Genomic DNA, 19320 nt, shown 5'->3' on the forward strand with positions numbered 1-19320 from the left:
GTAAATAACATCCCATTTAACATTTTCTTTAAAGGACAGCATGTTTTTTTTTCCCTCCCAGGCCTGATGGCAATCCTACTTAGAGATGGAGAGTTTTGCAAATATTTTCATGTTTCTCAAAAAGCACTCCTTTAAAAAAAGAAATTAGAGGTTAGCATAAAATTGTATGCAGGACACAACACAATCTTGAGTTCACACCAATGCAATGACATACCATATGTATGCACTGACATGTAAAGGGTACAATAGGATGTTGATGGGTTGGACTATCGAATCTATTCGTCCTTAATTTGACATGAGTTTGATTAATTAATAAGCACTTCTTGTAACTAGCAGTAAAGCCCGTTGTATGAACAAATACAATGGATTCAACAAAACTGTTGGTGGAAATGGTGCCGTCTGATGGAAATGGTGGAAATGGTGGTGGAAATGGTGCCCCTGGTGCTGCTAGCTCCCCCCTCTTTGCAAAGCCAGGATCCAGCTTTGCAAATGCGGGGAGGCTACCTAAGGAGATGGAGGCCTTGGAAAGTAGTGGGGGAGAGACAGCCCAGCTTGCTGTCTTGTGGTCACTTCTCCCTCTACCTTGCTTCTGAAGATCCACAGGTCTTGGGAACAGAGGCAGGGGGCCGATCCTGCTTGCTGGACTCAGCCCGCTGAGTCTAGCAGGCAGGATCGGGTCCACTTTCCCCCCAACCTCTCTTGAGAAGGAATGCAGCTTGGATGGGAAGGGTGGGAGAGGGAAAGGTGGGATTCAGGAAATTATTCTAAACAAAACCTTGATATTTTTTTTGCTCTGGCCTGGGTAGCCCAGGCTAGTCTGATCTCAGATCTTGGAAGTTAAACAAGGTCAGTCCTGGATAGTACTTGGATGGGAGACCACTGAAGAAATCCAGGGCTGCTATGCAGAAGCCAGCAGAATGGCAGACAACCTCTATTTTTTTTTCTCTAATTGGTTTTCCATAAGTCTATTGCACCTTGAGAGCACTTTCTCCCACTATCTTCCGATTTTACTTCTTGGAGTGACAAACAGATTCTCTGAAGATGCCAGCCACAGATGCAGGCGAAATGTCAGGAGAGAATATTACCACTGCTGCTCAGGTAACATTAAGGGATTTCAGCTCAGGCAACGTAGTGAGGCGCAGGAAGCCGGTGTTCTTCAAAAGCAAAGTATTTTATTCGGAAGTGGTTGCTAAAGCTCAGGCAGGGGAATCGCGCCCTCGTAGTCAAGCGCAAGAACTTTTAGATACACAGATCAAAGGGGGCAAAGGGGCAGGTAAGGGGGCAGGTCCTTTACCTTACAACAATAAAGAAAACATCAACACATAAAAGAAAAGGTACAATTACAACTTTGTGAATGGGACCATGAGGTCTTGCTGTCAGCCGTCTTCCCACGAGACTTTACGATAGTGCAGGAACGGGGAGCGGAGAGTGTCCATTCATAAAACTGGGTGAGGCTGTTAACGCACCCAGGTATCTGGTTATCAGATGGGCTGCTTCCTTGAGTTATGTCCTGAAGCTCCCGTGCCTCAGTCCCGCAACAAAAGAAAGTTCAAATGGTCCAATGGCAATCTTGGCACGTTCTTCAATGGCTGGGATATCTGGGGTGCCGTCATCAGATTCAATTTGTAATTCCAAAGGGGTCTTTGTTTTCACTAAAAAGATTTACCAGGTGTTGACCCAAACTGAATTCTAAGACTAACCTCCTTGGGCCTTAATATCAGCTGCTATAAGCTATTGCTTTTACCAACAGATACAAATGTCTAAAAATAACATTTCTAATTTAAACATTAGATGCAATCCTACAGAGTTTACAATATACCGTGTTTCCCTGAATATAAGACAATGTCTTATATTAATTTTTGCTCCCAAAGATGTGCTATGTCTTATTTTTAGGGGATGTCTTATATTTCTGTATTCTGTTCGTCAGGCATGCTTCCAAACAAAAACTTTGCTAGGTCTTACTTTTGGGGGATGCCTTATATTTCACACTTCAGCAAAACCTCTACTACATCTTATTTTCCAGGGATGTCTTATATTCGGGGAAACAGGGTATTAAAAGAGTACAAACAAGAATATCCTAAACTAACAATAATAAACCTTACATTGACTGGAAAAACCTAGCTAAGACATAAGCATATGCATTGGGCAAACAATAAATCCAATATTGAGGGGCTTACATTAAATCTTAAAAGAGATAAAGCAAGAGGAAAACCATGTAAAACATTGGCACAACCACATATACACGTCCTTTCCAGGCCTTATGAATGCTTTTGGACAACACTGGTCTCTTTGCTCTGGTCCTTAGCCAGTGTAGTTCAGCAATAGGCTCAGGAAAATATTTTTCATATTTTCCTGGCGGTAACAAGAATGCTGCTAGAACATGACCATACAGCCTGGAAACCACACAGCACCCCAGATTGACTTTGCTGCAAAAGTTTCCTCAATCCATGAGTTTAGCATAAATGAATTTTACCTAATTGTATTGGCATTTGCTGTCACTACATTTCATCTGTTACATGAGACTTTGACATTCAGAACTTATTAAAGGATGCTGATAAGACAGCACTTTCCAGTGTGCCTTTGACCTCGTGACAATTGTTTGTCTTTTATATTTAAACTAGTCAGTATTCAAGACAATATGGATGTTTAGATATTTACTTGTAAACAAATCCTTATGATAGCCAGGGAGAAAAAAAACACCATGGAGGCAATGCAGTCAAAGTTGAACTCTTTTAAGCCCAGTTGATTTCTATGGAATCATTAAACACATGTTTAGGGGATATTTTGAATTTGTCACCTTTGCTGTTTTTAGTTCAAAATTCTGATTTGATTTCACTTCTCCCTTGTGCCAGTTGAAACAACAATTCTTCATTTGAATACAATCTTCTGTACCATACATCAGTTTTTGTTTTAACCAAATGATTCCAGTCTATTGAATCTCTCCCCCTTGTCACACATATAGCCAGAAGTATAGAGGTACAGTTGCTGAACTTGACCAAAAAGATAATAGAGGATGTTGCAGCACAGAGATTGTTGAATAGTATTAACTTGTGTAGTATACCCAGAATGAACCTATAATGTAACTGAGATTTACCTCTGGCTAGGAGTTAAATCATCTGGCATAGGAAAGCTAACTAGTCACCTTGGGTTTCTTAAATGCACACCAGTATCTAAATCAGGCTTGACCTGAGTCCTCCAGAACAACCTTGCCTTTTCCATACAATTTGCTTAAATGGTTTCCAGTCCATTAATGCCTCAATTTTTCCATGGAGTTCAACACTCTCCCTGCCCCGCCTCCCAAAGTCTGGTTCTGGAAATGTTTCCAACAAGTCTTTCTTCTTTGTTTTTGAAAACACTTTTATAACAGCATTTTTCCCTGAAACGTTTCCAAGCTAGCTTCCCTCACAGTGTGATCTGAAATTATTATTTCCCACTGAAAAGTTTGGTTTTTTGTCCATGCCCCCAGTGTGGTCACCTGACCTCTTTTGGTGCTTGATCTGCCATTTTTTCCTATCCTTTATCTCTCTGCTCTGCCTGTCTCCTCTTATGTGTATCATTGGTGGACTCCCCACAGCCTAAATATTACATCTTCATGGCATTATAAAGAGATCCATTTTGGGATTTTATGTTCCTGCAGATTGGGGGAACACAAGTATTATCAGCCAAAATTGACCTTTTTTCCCACCTGCTGCATGGAGCTTTTGTCAGTTTCACAGTGGTGCCTGCTATTTTGTGCGCTGCAGGATATTCTCCACGGAAACTCCCCATGGAGGTTTCCTCTGCTTGCAGCTTATCTATTTGCTCTATCACTGTAAAAAGTAGATGAATAGTCAGTTTAGCCTAGTGATCCCATTTGCATGTTGTTTTTCTGTTTTGTTTTGAGGGGGCTGCCTATGAATCTATGGCAACATGTCCAGAGAAGCTGCAATATGCACATATTTGTGTTGCCATAGCTTCGCAGACAGCTTCCTCAAAACAAAAAAAGGAATACATGCACAAAATTGCTAGGCGAAACAAAATTTTTCATCGACTTTTTATAGCACAATAGGAAAAGGATAAGCTACAATCAGAGAAAACCTCCATGGGAAACCTCCACAGAGAATCTCCTGCAGCACACAAAATGCTTGCGCAAATGGTGGAAATGAAAGTAAGAGGGGTTTTTTTTGGGGGGGGGGAGGAGAGAAATAAAGTTTCCTTCCTGCTGGTAGGTAAGAATCGTCCTCAACCTGGGCTGAAAGGAAAAGATCACTAGTTCAGCCATTTTTAAAAAACCTAGGTTGAGAGGAATATAACAGGCTGAACTCATTTTGGAGAAAAGAACTGTGCAAAGTTCTTCCTCAACAAGGTTTTTTTTAATGATGTCCTCAAGATGTTATATCTGTGCTCTGCAGAATCCACCGTTTCTTGTGTTCTTCCCCCCCCCCTCAATTTTTTGACATTATCAAATCAGAGATGCTACAAATCGTTGATATAGCATATGCATGGAAAAACAACAACAAGCACAAAAGACAGTGGCCAGGAAACAATGTTCTGAGGAAGGCATTGTGGACAAGCTTCATAGAAAATGATGGGGTAAGTGCAATGGGATAAGTGCAGATTGCAGAAAAGGCACCTTTCAGACCCAAGCTCTTAATCCCTATTCATAGCTATTGAGGAGGCACTGGCTAATCATTCTAAGTCATGAGCATTAAAAAAAGTCTGATCAGAAGAATGCTGCACGTCAGGAAAACACACACACACACATTGCTCTCCCAAAACATATTAAAATATTTTTGTTCCCATATTCAGCAGCTGTGATTTTATCACAAGTTTTTTAATGGTCAGTATTTGAGCAGCACCACTAAATGTAAAGAACTTCATTTGCATCCTTAGAAAAGACTTTCACTGGGGACTGAAGAGAGTTGCTGTCAGTCAGGCCGTACAATATTAAAGTTGCCCCCAAGGTTCACCACAAGCAAATTTAAAAGGATCTTTATGGGCCAAATGTCAATAAGAGAGAAATTAAAAGGATCAAGTCTGTCTCCATCCTAATATATCAGTTTTCCATTCCATTTTCAACATGATTTACTTACTATGTTAGACCACAATAAAATCCGAAAAACAAAATCCATGTGATACCTTTTATTAAGCTTAGATGTTGTGGGGGGTTAGAGGAAGTTAAGCATCTAATGCAGGATGCAGACTTCAACAGTAACTCTTAAATATCCAGCTTGATTAAGCATTCTAGAGAACACAAAAGTTGGCACAATGTGTTGTGTTATGTTCACTGGTCTTAATGCACAGCATTGTGTCAATTTTGTTTTTGGAATTTCCATTGTGAAATAACTTGATCAGCTTTATGTGAAAGGAATGGAGATCCTCCTCCTGTCCTGTTCTGCACCCTCAAGTGAATCTGTTTTTGGTGCCCTGTACTTGGCTAGGACAGAATGGGGGAGACACAAGCCAGGTTCAACAGTTCAACAATAGGTTTATTACTTGAGAGAATCAAGACCCTAACTCCTCCCTTGGGTCTATCTAAATCAGAGTACTTGCTTGTCTTGAGCAGGTTTGAAGCTGCAGACTATGTCTTCTCTTGGCTGCTTTCAAGAAAGTCCACTGTGTCTTGCTTCCTTTCAGTTCTTTCAGTCTTCGTCTAGTTCTAACTGCTGTTAAACTTAACTTGTGCTCTATGGACCACCATATATTAATATGTATATTATGAATATACCAGTCTCCAACTACCCTTAACTACCTTATATTATGAATATACCAGTCTCCAACTACTACTCTGACTGACTGGCCAGAACTAAAACAGGGGATTGCTGGGTAAAGAAAGGAAACTGCCTATTGGGAAATGTCTTAAAGGAACGGGCTAACTAAAATATCGTCCCTTAGAAAACTTAACAATGAACTAAAACCATGCTAACTATGGGGAAACTGAATCTTAATGGGGAAATAACAAAAGCCTCTGTGGGGGCAAAACATGCCCCATCAAGTCACTTCTGAATTTTGGCAACTTATGTGGGGCTTTCATGGTAAGAGAGGTGGTTTGCCATTGCTAGCTTCCATGTATTCTTTGGTGGTCTCCCATCCAAATACTTACCATGGTTGAACCTGCTTACTTCTCAGCTTTAGCTGAGATCAGGCTATCCTGGGACATTCAGGTCAGGGTAAATTGAGATCCCAGTCCCACCCAATTGCCTTGCTTTACCCTTCTTTTCTTTATGCTAAAACTCCTTTATACTTTCTGATCCCCTCCACAATTCAGAATGGACAACTAACAATTTATAAAATTGTATTGTCGAAGGCTTTCACGGCCGGAATCACTTGGGTGCTGTGTGGTTTCCGGGCTGTATGGCCGTGTTATGTTAGGAGAGAATGCTGCTAGAACACGGCCATACAGCCCAGAAACCACACAGCACACAAATTTATAAAATTCTTTAGCACTTTCCCTAAAAACACTCATCAACCTTTGCCTGCTTGAATCATAATTCAGCTGCCTAAAAATTGTTTGGAGCCTTGTAATGAATATTCTGGTTCATCTAACTAGGCATTGCTATTCACAGCTTGGGAATTCAGAGCTGTATTCATATTGAATAAGGATTTATATTTATGGTAATTTGGAACAGAATCCTCAAGCACCAAGCCAAATATGAGATTTAGAAGTCATTAGTCCAACAAAATATAACTTAAAAGCTAGCTATTTGGTGTAAATAGGATTTAGTTGGTAGAGATGTTGGAGTTTGTAATCTTCTAAAGGTTGTGTGATGCTCAAAATTAATGAATACAACTAGAGATCTGTGACATTTCTTTGCAAGATTTTTTTTCCATTTACATACATGCTCAGAATTGAGTTGCCAAAAGTATTTGCCCATTCCCACAATTCTGACACACAATATTATACACTTTTAACCACAGACTAAACCAGAGGTCTTGTTGATGAAGAAATTAATTCCATTTGCTAGTCTTGAATCTTGTTGTAATTGCTGCAGCTGATTTGCATAAATGCAAAATGATGAGTCAGCCCAAGGAGAGATGGAGTTCTTCCAGTTCCAGCCAGTCTGCTACAATAATCTGAAGAAAACCTGGAAGAGGCTAGGCCCCAAATCAGAGGCATACCTAGGCAAACTGGAGCCTTGGGCAAAACCTGAGTTTGATGCCCTCCCCCACCGTGAACAAACAATGATTTTTTTCCACCAGGTCATTTCAAAGTCACCATCACATTATAGAACATCCCCCAACTCACAAATCTGAACGAAGCAATGGGTCATGCCACACAGCAGAAATAATTTTTGGAAAATATTTTCAAAATGCTTTCAAAATGTTTTATTACTGCTATGAAAACAATTTATGGTGTTGTATCCAATCCCTCCAATTGGGGGAAACAGCATCACTTTCAATGTTATTTAAACTGGGGACCCCAGATTCTCCCTTTAAAGTGGATTTAAAAGTTGCCAATTTTCTAAATATAGTTCAGCTGGTTGGCCTTTAATTTGAAATGTGAGTTTGTCCAGCAAGTATAGCTGTTGAACTTTGTTTTCCCACTCTGTTATTTCTGGGATATAAGTTGTCTTCCAATGTCTAGCCAAGGTCAGTCGCGCTGCTGTAATTAGATGAAACAGTAAACGATAAGGTATATTGATTTTTCTACGAAAGTAGGGCCTAATAGGTAAGTATTGTGTTCTTTCTTGAATGTTTTTTTATAATTTTCTCTATTTTTTGATGAATTTCTGACCAGTATTTTTTTACCCTATTACAGGTCCACCACATGTGTAGGAAGGTGCCTACATCTTGGCCGCACTTCCAGCATTTCGGTGAATAGTTATTATTCATCCTTGATATTAATAAGGGAGTGATATAATCTCTATAAAAGACTTTCAGATTATGGGTCCATAAATCAGCATTTGGTGAGTATTTATATATTCCCTTCCAATATTTTTGCCATTGTAGTAGGGATATTTCGGCATTGCCGTTTTGAGCCCATTTTATCATAGTTGTTTTAACGAATTCCGTTTCCGTATATTGATCTCTTAGTATCTTGTATATTCTACTGATTTCTTTACCTTCATTGCTTATAAATATTTTATCTAGTTCATTGTTGGTTGTAGCAATCTCCCAGTGCTTTGTATCTCCCCTCCAGCTATCATAAATTTGTGTGTATGTAAACCACTGCTCTGTTATCCCTTGTTTTTTTAACTGTTCTTTGGATTTGATAATTTGTCTGTTTTGATATGTTAAAGTTATATCTTGGTATCTGGGCCAGTTTCCTTGATCCTTATATTCAATGATCTGAAGACCTTCTGCCCTGGATAACCATCTTGGAATATTTGGATAGAATATTTTTTTATATTTACACCAGATTTTTAACAAGGCATTTCTTATAATATGATTTTTAAATATTTTATCCCCTTCCTTTTTTCCTGGGTCTGTTGTCCATAAATAGTTATGCCATCCTTTCGGATTATTGTGGCCTTCCATCATTAACAGGTCTTTATCTTCCAATTGAATCCATTTTTTGATCCAGGAGAGGGCCGCCGAATCGTGATACAAACGAAAATCCGGTAGGGAGTAACCCCCCCTGTCTTTAGGTTCTACCAAGTTTTGGTATTTTATCCTATGTTTTTTATTTTGCCAGACAAATTTTAATATTTCTGATCTCCACTGGTTAAATAATTTCATCGTAGTTAGTATCGGGATACACTGAAATAAGTACATTAGCCTCGGGAGTATAACCATTTTGATCAGGGATATTCTTCCCCATAGGTTTAAGTTTAGGCCTTCCCATTTTTTAAGGTCATTTTTGATTCCTTGCCAGGCTGTTGCATAGTTATTTTTTATCAAATCTTTATTATTTGGGGTCAGATAGATTCCTAAATATTTAACCTTTGTTTCCACCTTGAAATTTGATTTATTTTCTAATATCTTAATTTCTTTTTTTGAAATATTTTTAGTCAGTATCTGGGTTTTACATGGGTTTACTTTAAATCCAGAGACTTTGCCATAGGTTTCCAATATGTCTAAGAGGGTGTTTATCTTTTTTGTTGGGTCGTCCAAGAAAATCAGTATGTCATCGGCATATGCTTTGATTTTCTGTCTTCCTCCTTTGTATTTTAAACCCTGTATCTCTAAGTCCTCATTAATTCTTTTCAGTAGAGGTTCAATCGTAGTTATAAATAATAGGGGAGACAGTGGGCAACCTTGTCTTGTCCCTTTGCTGATCCCAAAGTTTGGTGTTTCTTCTCCATTTATATTGATATATGCATTTTGTATTTTATATATGTTTTTTATACCTGATAGAAAGTTATTTGGGATCCCAATTTTTTGTAATAGCTGACTCATGAAATACCAGTTAACTCTGTCGAATGCTTTTTCGGCATCTAATAGTATAATGGCCATTTTTGTTCCTGGTTGTTGGTCAAGTATTTCGATTGCATTTAAGAATGTTCTTATGTTTTGAGCAGTTGACCTCCCTGGTAGAAACCCCCTTTGGTCGTTGCTTATATAATTTGTGAGTACTTTTTTTAGTCTTTCCGCCAATATATGTGCAAAAATTTTATAATCTAAATTTAGCAGCGATATCGGTCTGAAGTCCTTGGGTTCTGGAGTAGTTAAAGTAGTTTTGGGTATCAGCGATATCGCTGCTAGAGTCCATGATTTGGGCATCCCATTTCCTTTTAGTATGTTGTTCATTAATTCTGTCAGTTCTATATTTAATTCTGTGGCGAATAGTTTGTAATATGTCGCTGGTATCATATCTGGCCCTGGAGTTTTATTTTTGAGTTTATCAATTGCTTGTTTAACCTCAATGTTTGTAATTTCTTGGTCTAGGGTCTGAGCTTCTTCCTGTGTAATGTGTTTCAAATTTTGAATATCCAAAAATTTATCAATATCTTCTTGGGGTATGTTGTCATTGCTGTATAGTCTCTGATAGTAGGTTTGTATCTTTTCCTTAATTTTGTTTTTATCTGTTATTCGTTTATTTTCCCAGGTAATTTCATGGATTAACCTGGTTTCTTGTTCTCTTTTAATTTTTCTGGATAACCATTTACCTGGTTTTCCACCAAAGACATAGTTTTTTTGTTTTAAGTATATTAATTTTTTTAGCATTTCATCTGTATTTAAGTTTTTTAATTGATCTTTGTACATTTTAATTTTCCTTTCAATTGTCTTTTTCTTCCTGTTTGTAGTTAATTCTTGTTCTAATTTAATTAATTCTTTTTCTAGATCTTTCCTCTGTTTGTTTTTCTTTTTTTTTCAGTATAATTTCAGCTCTTATCATGTTGTCTCTTAGGACAGCTTTGTGCATGTCCCATACAGTTCCTATGTCTGTTATCGAATTTTTATTTATTTCCCAGAATTCTTTCATATTTTTTCTGATTACTTCTAGGCTATCTTTGTTCCTGAGAATCCATTCCTTGGGTTTCATACGTGTTGTTCCTCCTTCCAAGTTAAATTCCCAGTATACTGGGTTATGGTCTGAGTATAGTCTAGGTGATATGTATGCTGCAGTTGTTTGTAGGCTAAGTTGTTTAGTTGTCCATATCATATCTAGCCTTGTGTGGGTTCGATATTGACTTGAGTAAAATGTATATTCTAGTGATTTTCCTGCTTTCCTGCGCCATACATCACTTAATCCATATTCCTTTGTTAAATCAAAGAAAGAGGAAGGTAATTTCAGGTTATTCAGTTTCTTATTTTTTGATTTGGGCTTTATTGTTTGTCTCCTGTCTATTAGTAGATCAACTACTCCATTTAGATCCCCTAATAGTATCCAATTAGTATAAGAATATTCAGAGAATGTCTTGTTTAAGTTCTTATAAAATTCTGCTTTTTTCTCGTTGGATGCATACACTCCAACAATTAAAGTTTTGTTATTATTCCAGCTTATTTCTACAGCTAAGTATCTCGCTTCTTTATCATTCAGTATTTCTCTTGGTTGGAGTTTCCTGTCAATGTATAGGGCTACCCCCCTTTTCTTTTTTTCTCATGACAGGATGCAAATAATATTCCCAGTTTATTATTTCTTAAGTATGATTCTTCATTTTTTCGAATGTGCGTTTCTTGGACACAAATAATTGAATTTCCCCCTTTTATAAGTTGCTGAAAGATTTGTTTTCTTTTAACAGGATTATTCAGACCATTCACATTCCAGGTAAGTACTTTACACTTCATATTTCCCTTTTCTTAAGCTTTTGTTAAATAATCAGCAACGTCAAAAGTCACTTGGTTGGAACCACAGTTTTGGAAAAGGTAGAAGAGGGAAAAAAGAAGAGCGACAAAAGGGAAAAAATTGACAGTATAACTGGTGGGGGGGAAGGGGAGGTGTGGGATTGAATTGAAATAAGAGGAGAGAGAAGAAAAAAAATTAATAAATAGAAAATAAGGAGGGGGAGAGGAGGAGAGAAGTATATATGTATATGTATACATATATATGTATGTATAATCTTACCACATCTTTTTACTCAGAGCTTTTTAAACTTTTCTGAAATTTCAACATAAATTCTTGGGCTTTTGAGCCACTGTTAATATTGTACTTTTTGGCATTAAATTCAAAGGTCATGCCTTCAATTAGCTTCCATTTGAAATTAATGTTGTTTGTTCTCAATGCTTCAGCCAGTGTTGCAAATCCTTTTCTTCTTTTCAGGACAGCATATGGAATTTCTTTTAGGATAATTAGGCTTGTTCCTTCTAGCTGAAGCTTTCGTGTGTAGTGCTGGTGTAGAACCTCATCTCTCATAGTTTTCCTCAGGCATTTTACGACAATGTCTCTGGGCCAGTTGTTAGCTCTAGCAGTTCTGGAGTTTATTCTGTATATCCTGTCAACCTCTTGTATGGTAGCTGATTCTTCCATTTGCCATATCTGCATCAGGAGAGGTAGAATTCTTTGTGTCAGAATTTCATTTTCATTTTCAGGTAAACCCCGAATTCTAAAGGTGGTTTCTTTCAGTTTATACTCCAACAGTATCATGTTGTCTGCTTGGGTGTTGTATTGTCGTTGTAATGTCTCTAATTTTTCTTCTATTTCTTCAGTTCTCTCCGCATTTTCGTTCAGCACTGCATTGATTTGTTTGGCAACTATGGACAGACTATCTAAACAAGGAAACCGGTGCGAAATTTTACCCGGTCATGTTTTAATTAACTAGTTTGATGATTAGAACTGCATGTATTTTCCTTCTCCTGTATGATCGGAAACTATCTCACAATATGTTTGAAGGTCGGATAAGGAGGTAAATAGATAAGACCTGTTATAGTAATGGTATGATCTGACAAAGCAATTGATAAGGATGTAAATAGTTACTTAAATACAAGTAAAACTAGAATGTATTAACTACAAAGTTAGCTCACTTACTAGTATACAATTATGTTTTTCTTTTGTCTGTCAACTTTGTGACTGACCCTAGGTGAAGAAGTTTTTTACTTATTAAGATTTAAGAATAGAGATTACTACGGGGTGGATATACACCCAAGATAAAGGTAAATAGCCAGGCCAAGAAGATCACTATTGGCCTTTATGACAACTTATGTATATTATGGTTTACCTGGTTTGATTTGGTTTACTATGTACTTTTATCAATGTAACTATATAAACTGCTGATTATAAATAAACTATTTGAAACTTAAAAAATAAAAAATAAAAAAAATAAAGTGGATTTAAAAGGAGAATCTGGGCTCCCTAGTTTAAACAAGTGATGCTGGAATCCACCCCCAAACAGCATCATTTTCAATGGTGTTTAAACTAGAAAGCCCAGATTCTCCTTTTAAATCCACCTTAAAGGGAGAATCTGGGGTCCCCAGTTTAAACAACATTGAAAGTGATGCTATTTGGGTTTGATTCTCCCCCACCCTGAAACAGCATCCCTTTCAATGTTAAAACTGGGGACCTCAGATTCTCCCTTTAAATCCATGCCAAAGGGGTGGATTTAATAATAATAATTATAACCTTTATTAGGCATTGAGAGAATAAAAGAAAGAAAGAAAACAAGCATTGGCAGGAAGGGAGTGGATTTAAAAAGAGAATGTAGGGAAATGTAGGGGGTGCCTGTTGTCAGGGGTGCAATTATTAAGATAGCAGCACCAAAATTTCAGAGTATCTTTGTGAGACCCTACTGATGATACTACCCAGGTTTGGTGAAGTTTGGTTCAGGGAGTCCAAAGTTACGGACCCTCAAAGGTGTAGCCCCCATCTTCTAAGCTCCCATTGGAAACAATGGGGGATGGGGGCACTCTCTTTGGGAGTCCATAACTTTGGACTCCCTAAACCAAAGCTCACCAAATCCAGGTCATAGCATCAGGAGAGTCTCCCAAAAAATCCTTGAAACTTTGGTGCTGCTAGCCTAAAATCTGCACCCCCTGCAGGCCAAAAACGGATTTTGTCGCCCACCACAAGGTGGTGCCCTGGGCAGCTGCTCACTTTGCCCAATGGGAGGAATGCCTCTGCCCCAAATCATTCTGCCATGGCTTTTATTAACAGATCTGAAAAATGTAGATTGGTTATTTTCCTTTGTCAAGAGTTTATTGTTAAGCACAGAAGCCTGTGTTGCTATGCTGTCCACACACAATAGACAGGGACCACATTTTGGTGTTTTGTACCTCTAGGTCCAGATTTTTTAAATAGATGTTTGTGTACTGCTTATGAGAATGATGGTGATCACAGTGATAATGAAGCTTCAGAAGACCAGTTTGGAGAGGACCTCTGAGCCAGTGGTAGACCAAGAATAGTAGATTGTGTTCTCAGGTCAACCCTGGCAACTAGAGGGATGGTTTAGGGCAGGGGTGGACAACCTATGGCACTCCAGATGTTCATGGACTACAATTCCCATCAGCCCCTGCCAGCATGGCCAATTGGAATTGTAGGGGCTGATGGGAATTGTAGTCCATTAACATCTGGGGTGCCATAGGTTGGCCAACCTTGGTTTAGGGTGAAGACATGACAGGGGGCACTAAATTTGCCAACCCTGGGTTGGGAGATTCCAGGAGATTGAGGGGTGACTCCTGTGGAAGGCCTGGTTGTTGAAGGGAGGGAATCTTAGGAGGGTATAATGGTTATCTGCTGAAAGCCTAGTGGTAGACCACAAGATGATCATGCAGAAGGGTTGCAGACTCGGTTCTTAGTACCTCCAGATAAAAAGATCTCAGGTAACAGACATCTGGAGTCTCTGTTACAAGTGTGAATTGACAAACAATCATAGCAGCAACACTTCCCATTTGTATGGAAGAAACCCAGGATTTGATTGGTAAGGAGAATGGGTCGATCACAACTAATATAGCCAAAGCTACTGCAATATGGATCCAAAACAGCTTGCAAAATGAAAAATACAGAACTACAATTTAAACCGAACAGGCTCATGCACACGCAAGACAATGCAATCTGCTATCCTGTGTTAGATCCATTAGGTTGGCCACAGGTTGCAAGTCAAAATTTAAGAGCCAGAGGATACACACTAGTCAGTAATATGAGGAAATTCAGCAGTTAGGTTGCACCTGGAGATCTCCTGGAGTTACAACTGATCCCCTGACAACAGAAATCAGTCACCATGGACAAAACAGCTGCATTGGGTGGTGGACTCCACAGCACTATAAACTGTTGAGTTGCTTCTTCTTGCCCAGCCCTGCCCTCCCCATGTTCCATTTCAAAAATCTCCAGAATTTTCCCAACCTGGAGATGGCAACTCTAGAACTGGGTGCAGTTCTGGTTCTCTTTTTCTACATAGTGGTCATTTACAGAGCTTCTCTCCTATGAATTCCTTATGTCACCTAAGGCTTGTGACTTGATTGAGATGCTTTCCAAATTTAGAGAATTCATGTGGTTTTATTCTCAGAGGACCAGTACCAGGCCACACTGATTTTGAACTACCGGTAAGCCCAAAGTTCAGAGGAGTTTGGACTGGACCTGTGATGGGCTGTGTATGTTCATGCTGGGAAAGTCCATTTCTGAACCCCACCCCATTCCAAATGTTGGCTTCATTTTTGTTTGCTCTACAATGTTGGTAAGATTTTTTCTTAAACATGCTATTTCTATTATTCAGCAACTTTGTGTAAGTGCCTGCCTGCTACTACCTTGGTATTTCCAGAGCCAATTCTGGATTGCCAACCAGCTAGTAGTGGCTGGACATCTCCTACTGTTATAATTGATTTCCAGGTGACAGAGATCAGTTCACCCGGAGAAAATGGTCAGTTTAGAAGGTGGAGTCAATCTTCTTCCCAAACCCTGCCCTGCTCAGATTTCAGTGGTTCTGGGGGAACCAAACATCTTAGTGTTTCCTGTGTCATGTATAATAAATGCCCAAAGCTGGCAACCCTCCTCCATTCTGCTAAGACTTAACTTGCTGGATCCAACCAGCTTTTCCACTGGTGGAGAAGAGAAGGGGGGGTCTCCTTTGACCTCCAAAAGGGTATTTCTGGGGATTATGGGACTGGCATGGCCCAACATCAGATGGAATAGGAGCTGTAATGGGAGGAGGACTGAGCAAGATTGAGGAAAAATACAAATGCCATTCATGTGGTTTAGCATTTTGGAAATACCTATTGAGAAGTGTTCTAATCTTTTGTTATACCTGGCACCTGAAATACGAAGATGTTTGGTTCCCCCAGCTCAACTGAAATCTGCAATGCAGATTGTATAGATGGCTACATTTCTCTTGCAGATGCCAACAACATATGTCAGCTATTTCCCGTTTTTAGAAAGACAGCTCCTTTGGCACTCGTGCATTTTGTAGCTTGACATTAGAACCGTATCCTTTTAGCTTACTGTGTGAAATAAGCAGAAAATGTTATCTGGGATAGAAAGCAGCAGTTTCCTAACTGAATTATACAGTTAGGTGGTGGCTGGAGACTCCTTGTCCGCAGCTCCAGTAGGCAGCTACATAAGGTAATGTAGTTATACTGCAATAAAAGGAGAGAATAGCAGATGGAAAACCTATTACAGAAAACACTAAAGGCCCAGCCCTAACACAAGGTGCAGGCGGATGGATGGCAGAGAAAAATGAAACTTGATCTTTTTGTTTTAATGACAGGATCCACTTCATCTTTTGTTTCTTTTGTGGACGAGGGATAGGGAAGACACAGACAAATGGCAAGCTGATGAAGACAGCCGTGCAAGTACCACAGCGGGAAAATGAATCTGCCCATCACTTTACCAGCAAAACATTTATGGCAATTTATCTGTGTAGTCAAAACACAGAGGACAACCCTTATTCTTTTTTCACACAACATTCCATAAATCTACACTTAGTTTAACAAATGAATGAAGTGATGTGGTGCCATCCTTCCTGTTCACCAGCCTCTCTCTTGCTCTCTCAGGAAAATGTTTCTTTTGAGCAGAGGTGTGCAAAAGATAAATTTCAGAAAAATTCAGATTCGGGTATATTGGACCTAAATGTTTTCCAGATTTCTGAATTTCTCAAAATGCTAATACCAATATGTGGGTTTTTTAGGGTTTTGTTGTTGTTGAGGGGGGGGGGGGTCTGAAAAAAAATCAGCTCCATTGGGAATATTTCTGAGGCTGTGCTAGGGCTTGTTTTTAAAACTAGGGGCACCAAATGGAGGAAAGTGTGGTTCCATAAAATTGGACCCCCAGATTCAATCTTTGCCAAACTTGGAGGTTCTTGTAAAGAGAGTCGCTGGCAGGTATGCTACAAATTTGATGTCTCTTCCTTAAAAACGCTTCCCCTCCTGAACCCCGGAAAGATTTCCCATAAAAATATAATCAGAAGATGGGAGGGAGGATTGAAACTTTTGTGGCCCAATCCAGATGGGGGAGCTGAATCAGTTTGGGGAGGTGGCGAAGGCTCTTACCAGCAGATTTGCCCTGCCTGGGGCACTTAGGCCTATGAAGGGCTTTCTGGTAGCAGGGGGGTTACGTTTTTCACCCTCCCCATGCTGCCTGAAAGCCATCTGGAGGGTGGAACCGAGTAGTGCCATCCCTGGCTGCCCAGGGTTCTGAATTGGGCTGTAAAGTGCTCAGCATGAATGTGCTGAAGGATTTTTCTTCCTTTTAAAATGGGTTGTAGCCAGAAATCTTGAAATTATCCCTAAACCCCCTAATTTTAAAAAACTTTTTCGGGATCAGGATTTGCAGGCTGCTGTTGAAAGGCACCTTTTTTTTCCAGTTCAGCTTTGCCGAATGCACACCACTAGTTTTGAGTTGAAAGTTTTATAGCCTGTTTTTGTGCTGAAATGGCATAAGTCATGTCACAACGAGATTTTATAGAAACTATACAAAAGATTAAAGCCCTAAAAGCGGCAAAAAAAGTAACAAGTTGCAGTAATAGCAACAGAGAGATATTGGCCTTCAGGGGAGGGCAGCCGACAAATTTGATGAATGAATAAATAAAAAAACCCCTGTAATTTAGAGAATTGGATTTGATTCCCCACTTCTTCAGATGATACCTGCTGAGTGCCCATGGGCCAGTCACAATTCTCTCAGAACTCTCTCAGCTCCACCTATCTCGCAAGGTGCCTGTTGTTGGAGAGGAAGAAAATGTAATTGTAAGCCACTTTGAGACTCCTTAAGGTTGAGAAAAGGGGGGCACTTCTGTTGACATCGGCATGCAGAGCAGGGATATGCAGAGGCAGATCTAGCATATACTGAGGCAGGTCATTTGTTGTTTTATAAACTTGAGACAGGCAGTATGGTGTAGCGATCAAGAGTGTTGGACTAAGATCTGGGAAACCCAGGTTCAAATTTCATTCTTCCATGGAAACTCACTGGTTGAGTCTTGCCCAGTCACACACTCTCTGCCTAGCCTATATCCCAAGGCTGTTGTGAGACTAAAATGTGACCTCTTTTGGGCATAACCTTTTGATTACATGAACTGCCATAGGAATATATGAAGCTGCTTGATATATAGCTTGACATGACCTATACTGATTAGAAGTTGCTATTTAGAGTATTAGACAGAGAAATTCTAGCACTTGCTGCCTGAAATTCCCCAAGTGAAGATGCCAGAGTTTAAACCTGTGACCATCTGCTTGCAAAGACTTTAGGAAATAATGAAAGCCTCTCATCCTGGCAAAAAGAGCAGCAGACTTGAATTGCTTTTAAACAAGCTGATCAGCTCAAGGAAAAGATGGCAGGCATACTGCGAAGCCTGTGAAAAACAGAGTGGATTTCTCGTGACTGGGTCTGCCTGCAGGAAGGTTTCCCAGTCTGTCAAGGTATGACAAGCTGAACAGCTTTCCCACAAGAGCATCTACTCATGAGAAAGCTGTCAGGAGCAGCAGCAGGCTGAACAGCTGTCTCCTTGGTAGATATTTGGAAAATCTCTCCACTTTCAGTGCAGAATGGCAGGCAAAGTAACTTTCTGTCAGCTGGTGTATGACAGAGAGAGGAATGCCAACTGATTGGCGGGGGGGGGGGACGACCCTCCCTGGCTGGTTGTTACAGGTAAGTTGTTGGATTTGTGATATGTACAATTGAGTATCAGGAGCTCGATTTCAGAAATTTTTGAACCCAGCTGGAAATCTTTAAGATATACTCCACAGCTTCATTTCCACTAGGCAAACATGCTGGACTTAAAGTTGGTGCTTTGGGTAAACATAAATCACAGACAACGCCCCCCCGCCCCTTAAAAAAAGGCATATCTACTTTTTTCCCCAGTTTTTCATTTATTTTTTTAAAAGGTGTATTCGGAAAAGCTGCAAAATGGAATATCATTAGGCTTTATTTTTGCTCCCCCCCCCACTCCCAATGCCATTTCTCAAGCCCACACACACACCATTTCCCGAGCCCTTTTTAACCCAATTTTTTTTAGCAACAGCCAATGGGTATTGGCTTCATTCAGCTTTAATGAAAATTTCTGGGTTAAAAAACCCCCAAACCCAAAATTTACCAAACACAAGAAGTTGTGCTCATAACTAGCTGGAGTTTCATTGCTGATGCATGTACAGGTTGTGATGCTCAGTTCCTTCCATCACACAATTTCATGCAATGCTGTTTGAAAGTTTGCAGGAGGCGTATGCTCCCTTTCTCTTAGGCCCGTTACAGAGATGCTCGAGGTGAGTTGAAGGTATGTGTGATGCACAGCAATGTGGTATCTCTGCAGAGGTAGCTGATACCCATTTCTCTGCTTAGCATCTTCAGCCTGTGCTGGAATCCAGGCACTGCTAAAGTCACAATATACTGACTACATTATGAGTATAGAAGAACCAGTGTATATGTAGTACAAAATTAGTGTCATACTAAGCAGAATTATATCTGAGTCCATAACCTTCCCAGTGTTGGAGCTCAAACGTTCCTTAATGGACACCCCATCACATTACATTTTGATCCCACTTTCCTTTTGTAGAACTCAAAACTATTTCTTAGAAATCTCCCATTCAGACATTGACCAGACTCATCCT

The sequence above is a fragment of the Sphaerodactylus townsendi genome, linkage group LG03 (genome assembly GCF_021028975.2).
Source record: "Sphaerodactylus townsendi isolate TG3544 linkage group LG03, MPM_Stown_v2.3, whole genome shotgun sequence".
Taxonomy (NCBI): Eukaryota; Metazoa; Chordata; class Lepidosauria; order Squamata; family Sphaerodactylidae; genus Sphaerodactylus; species Sphaerodactylus townsendi.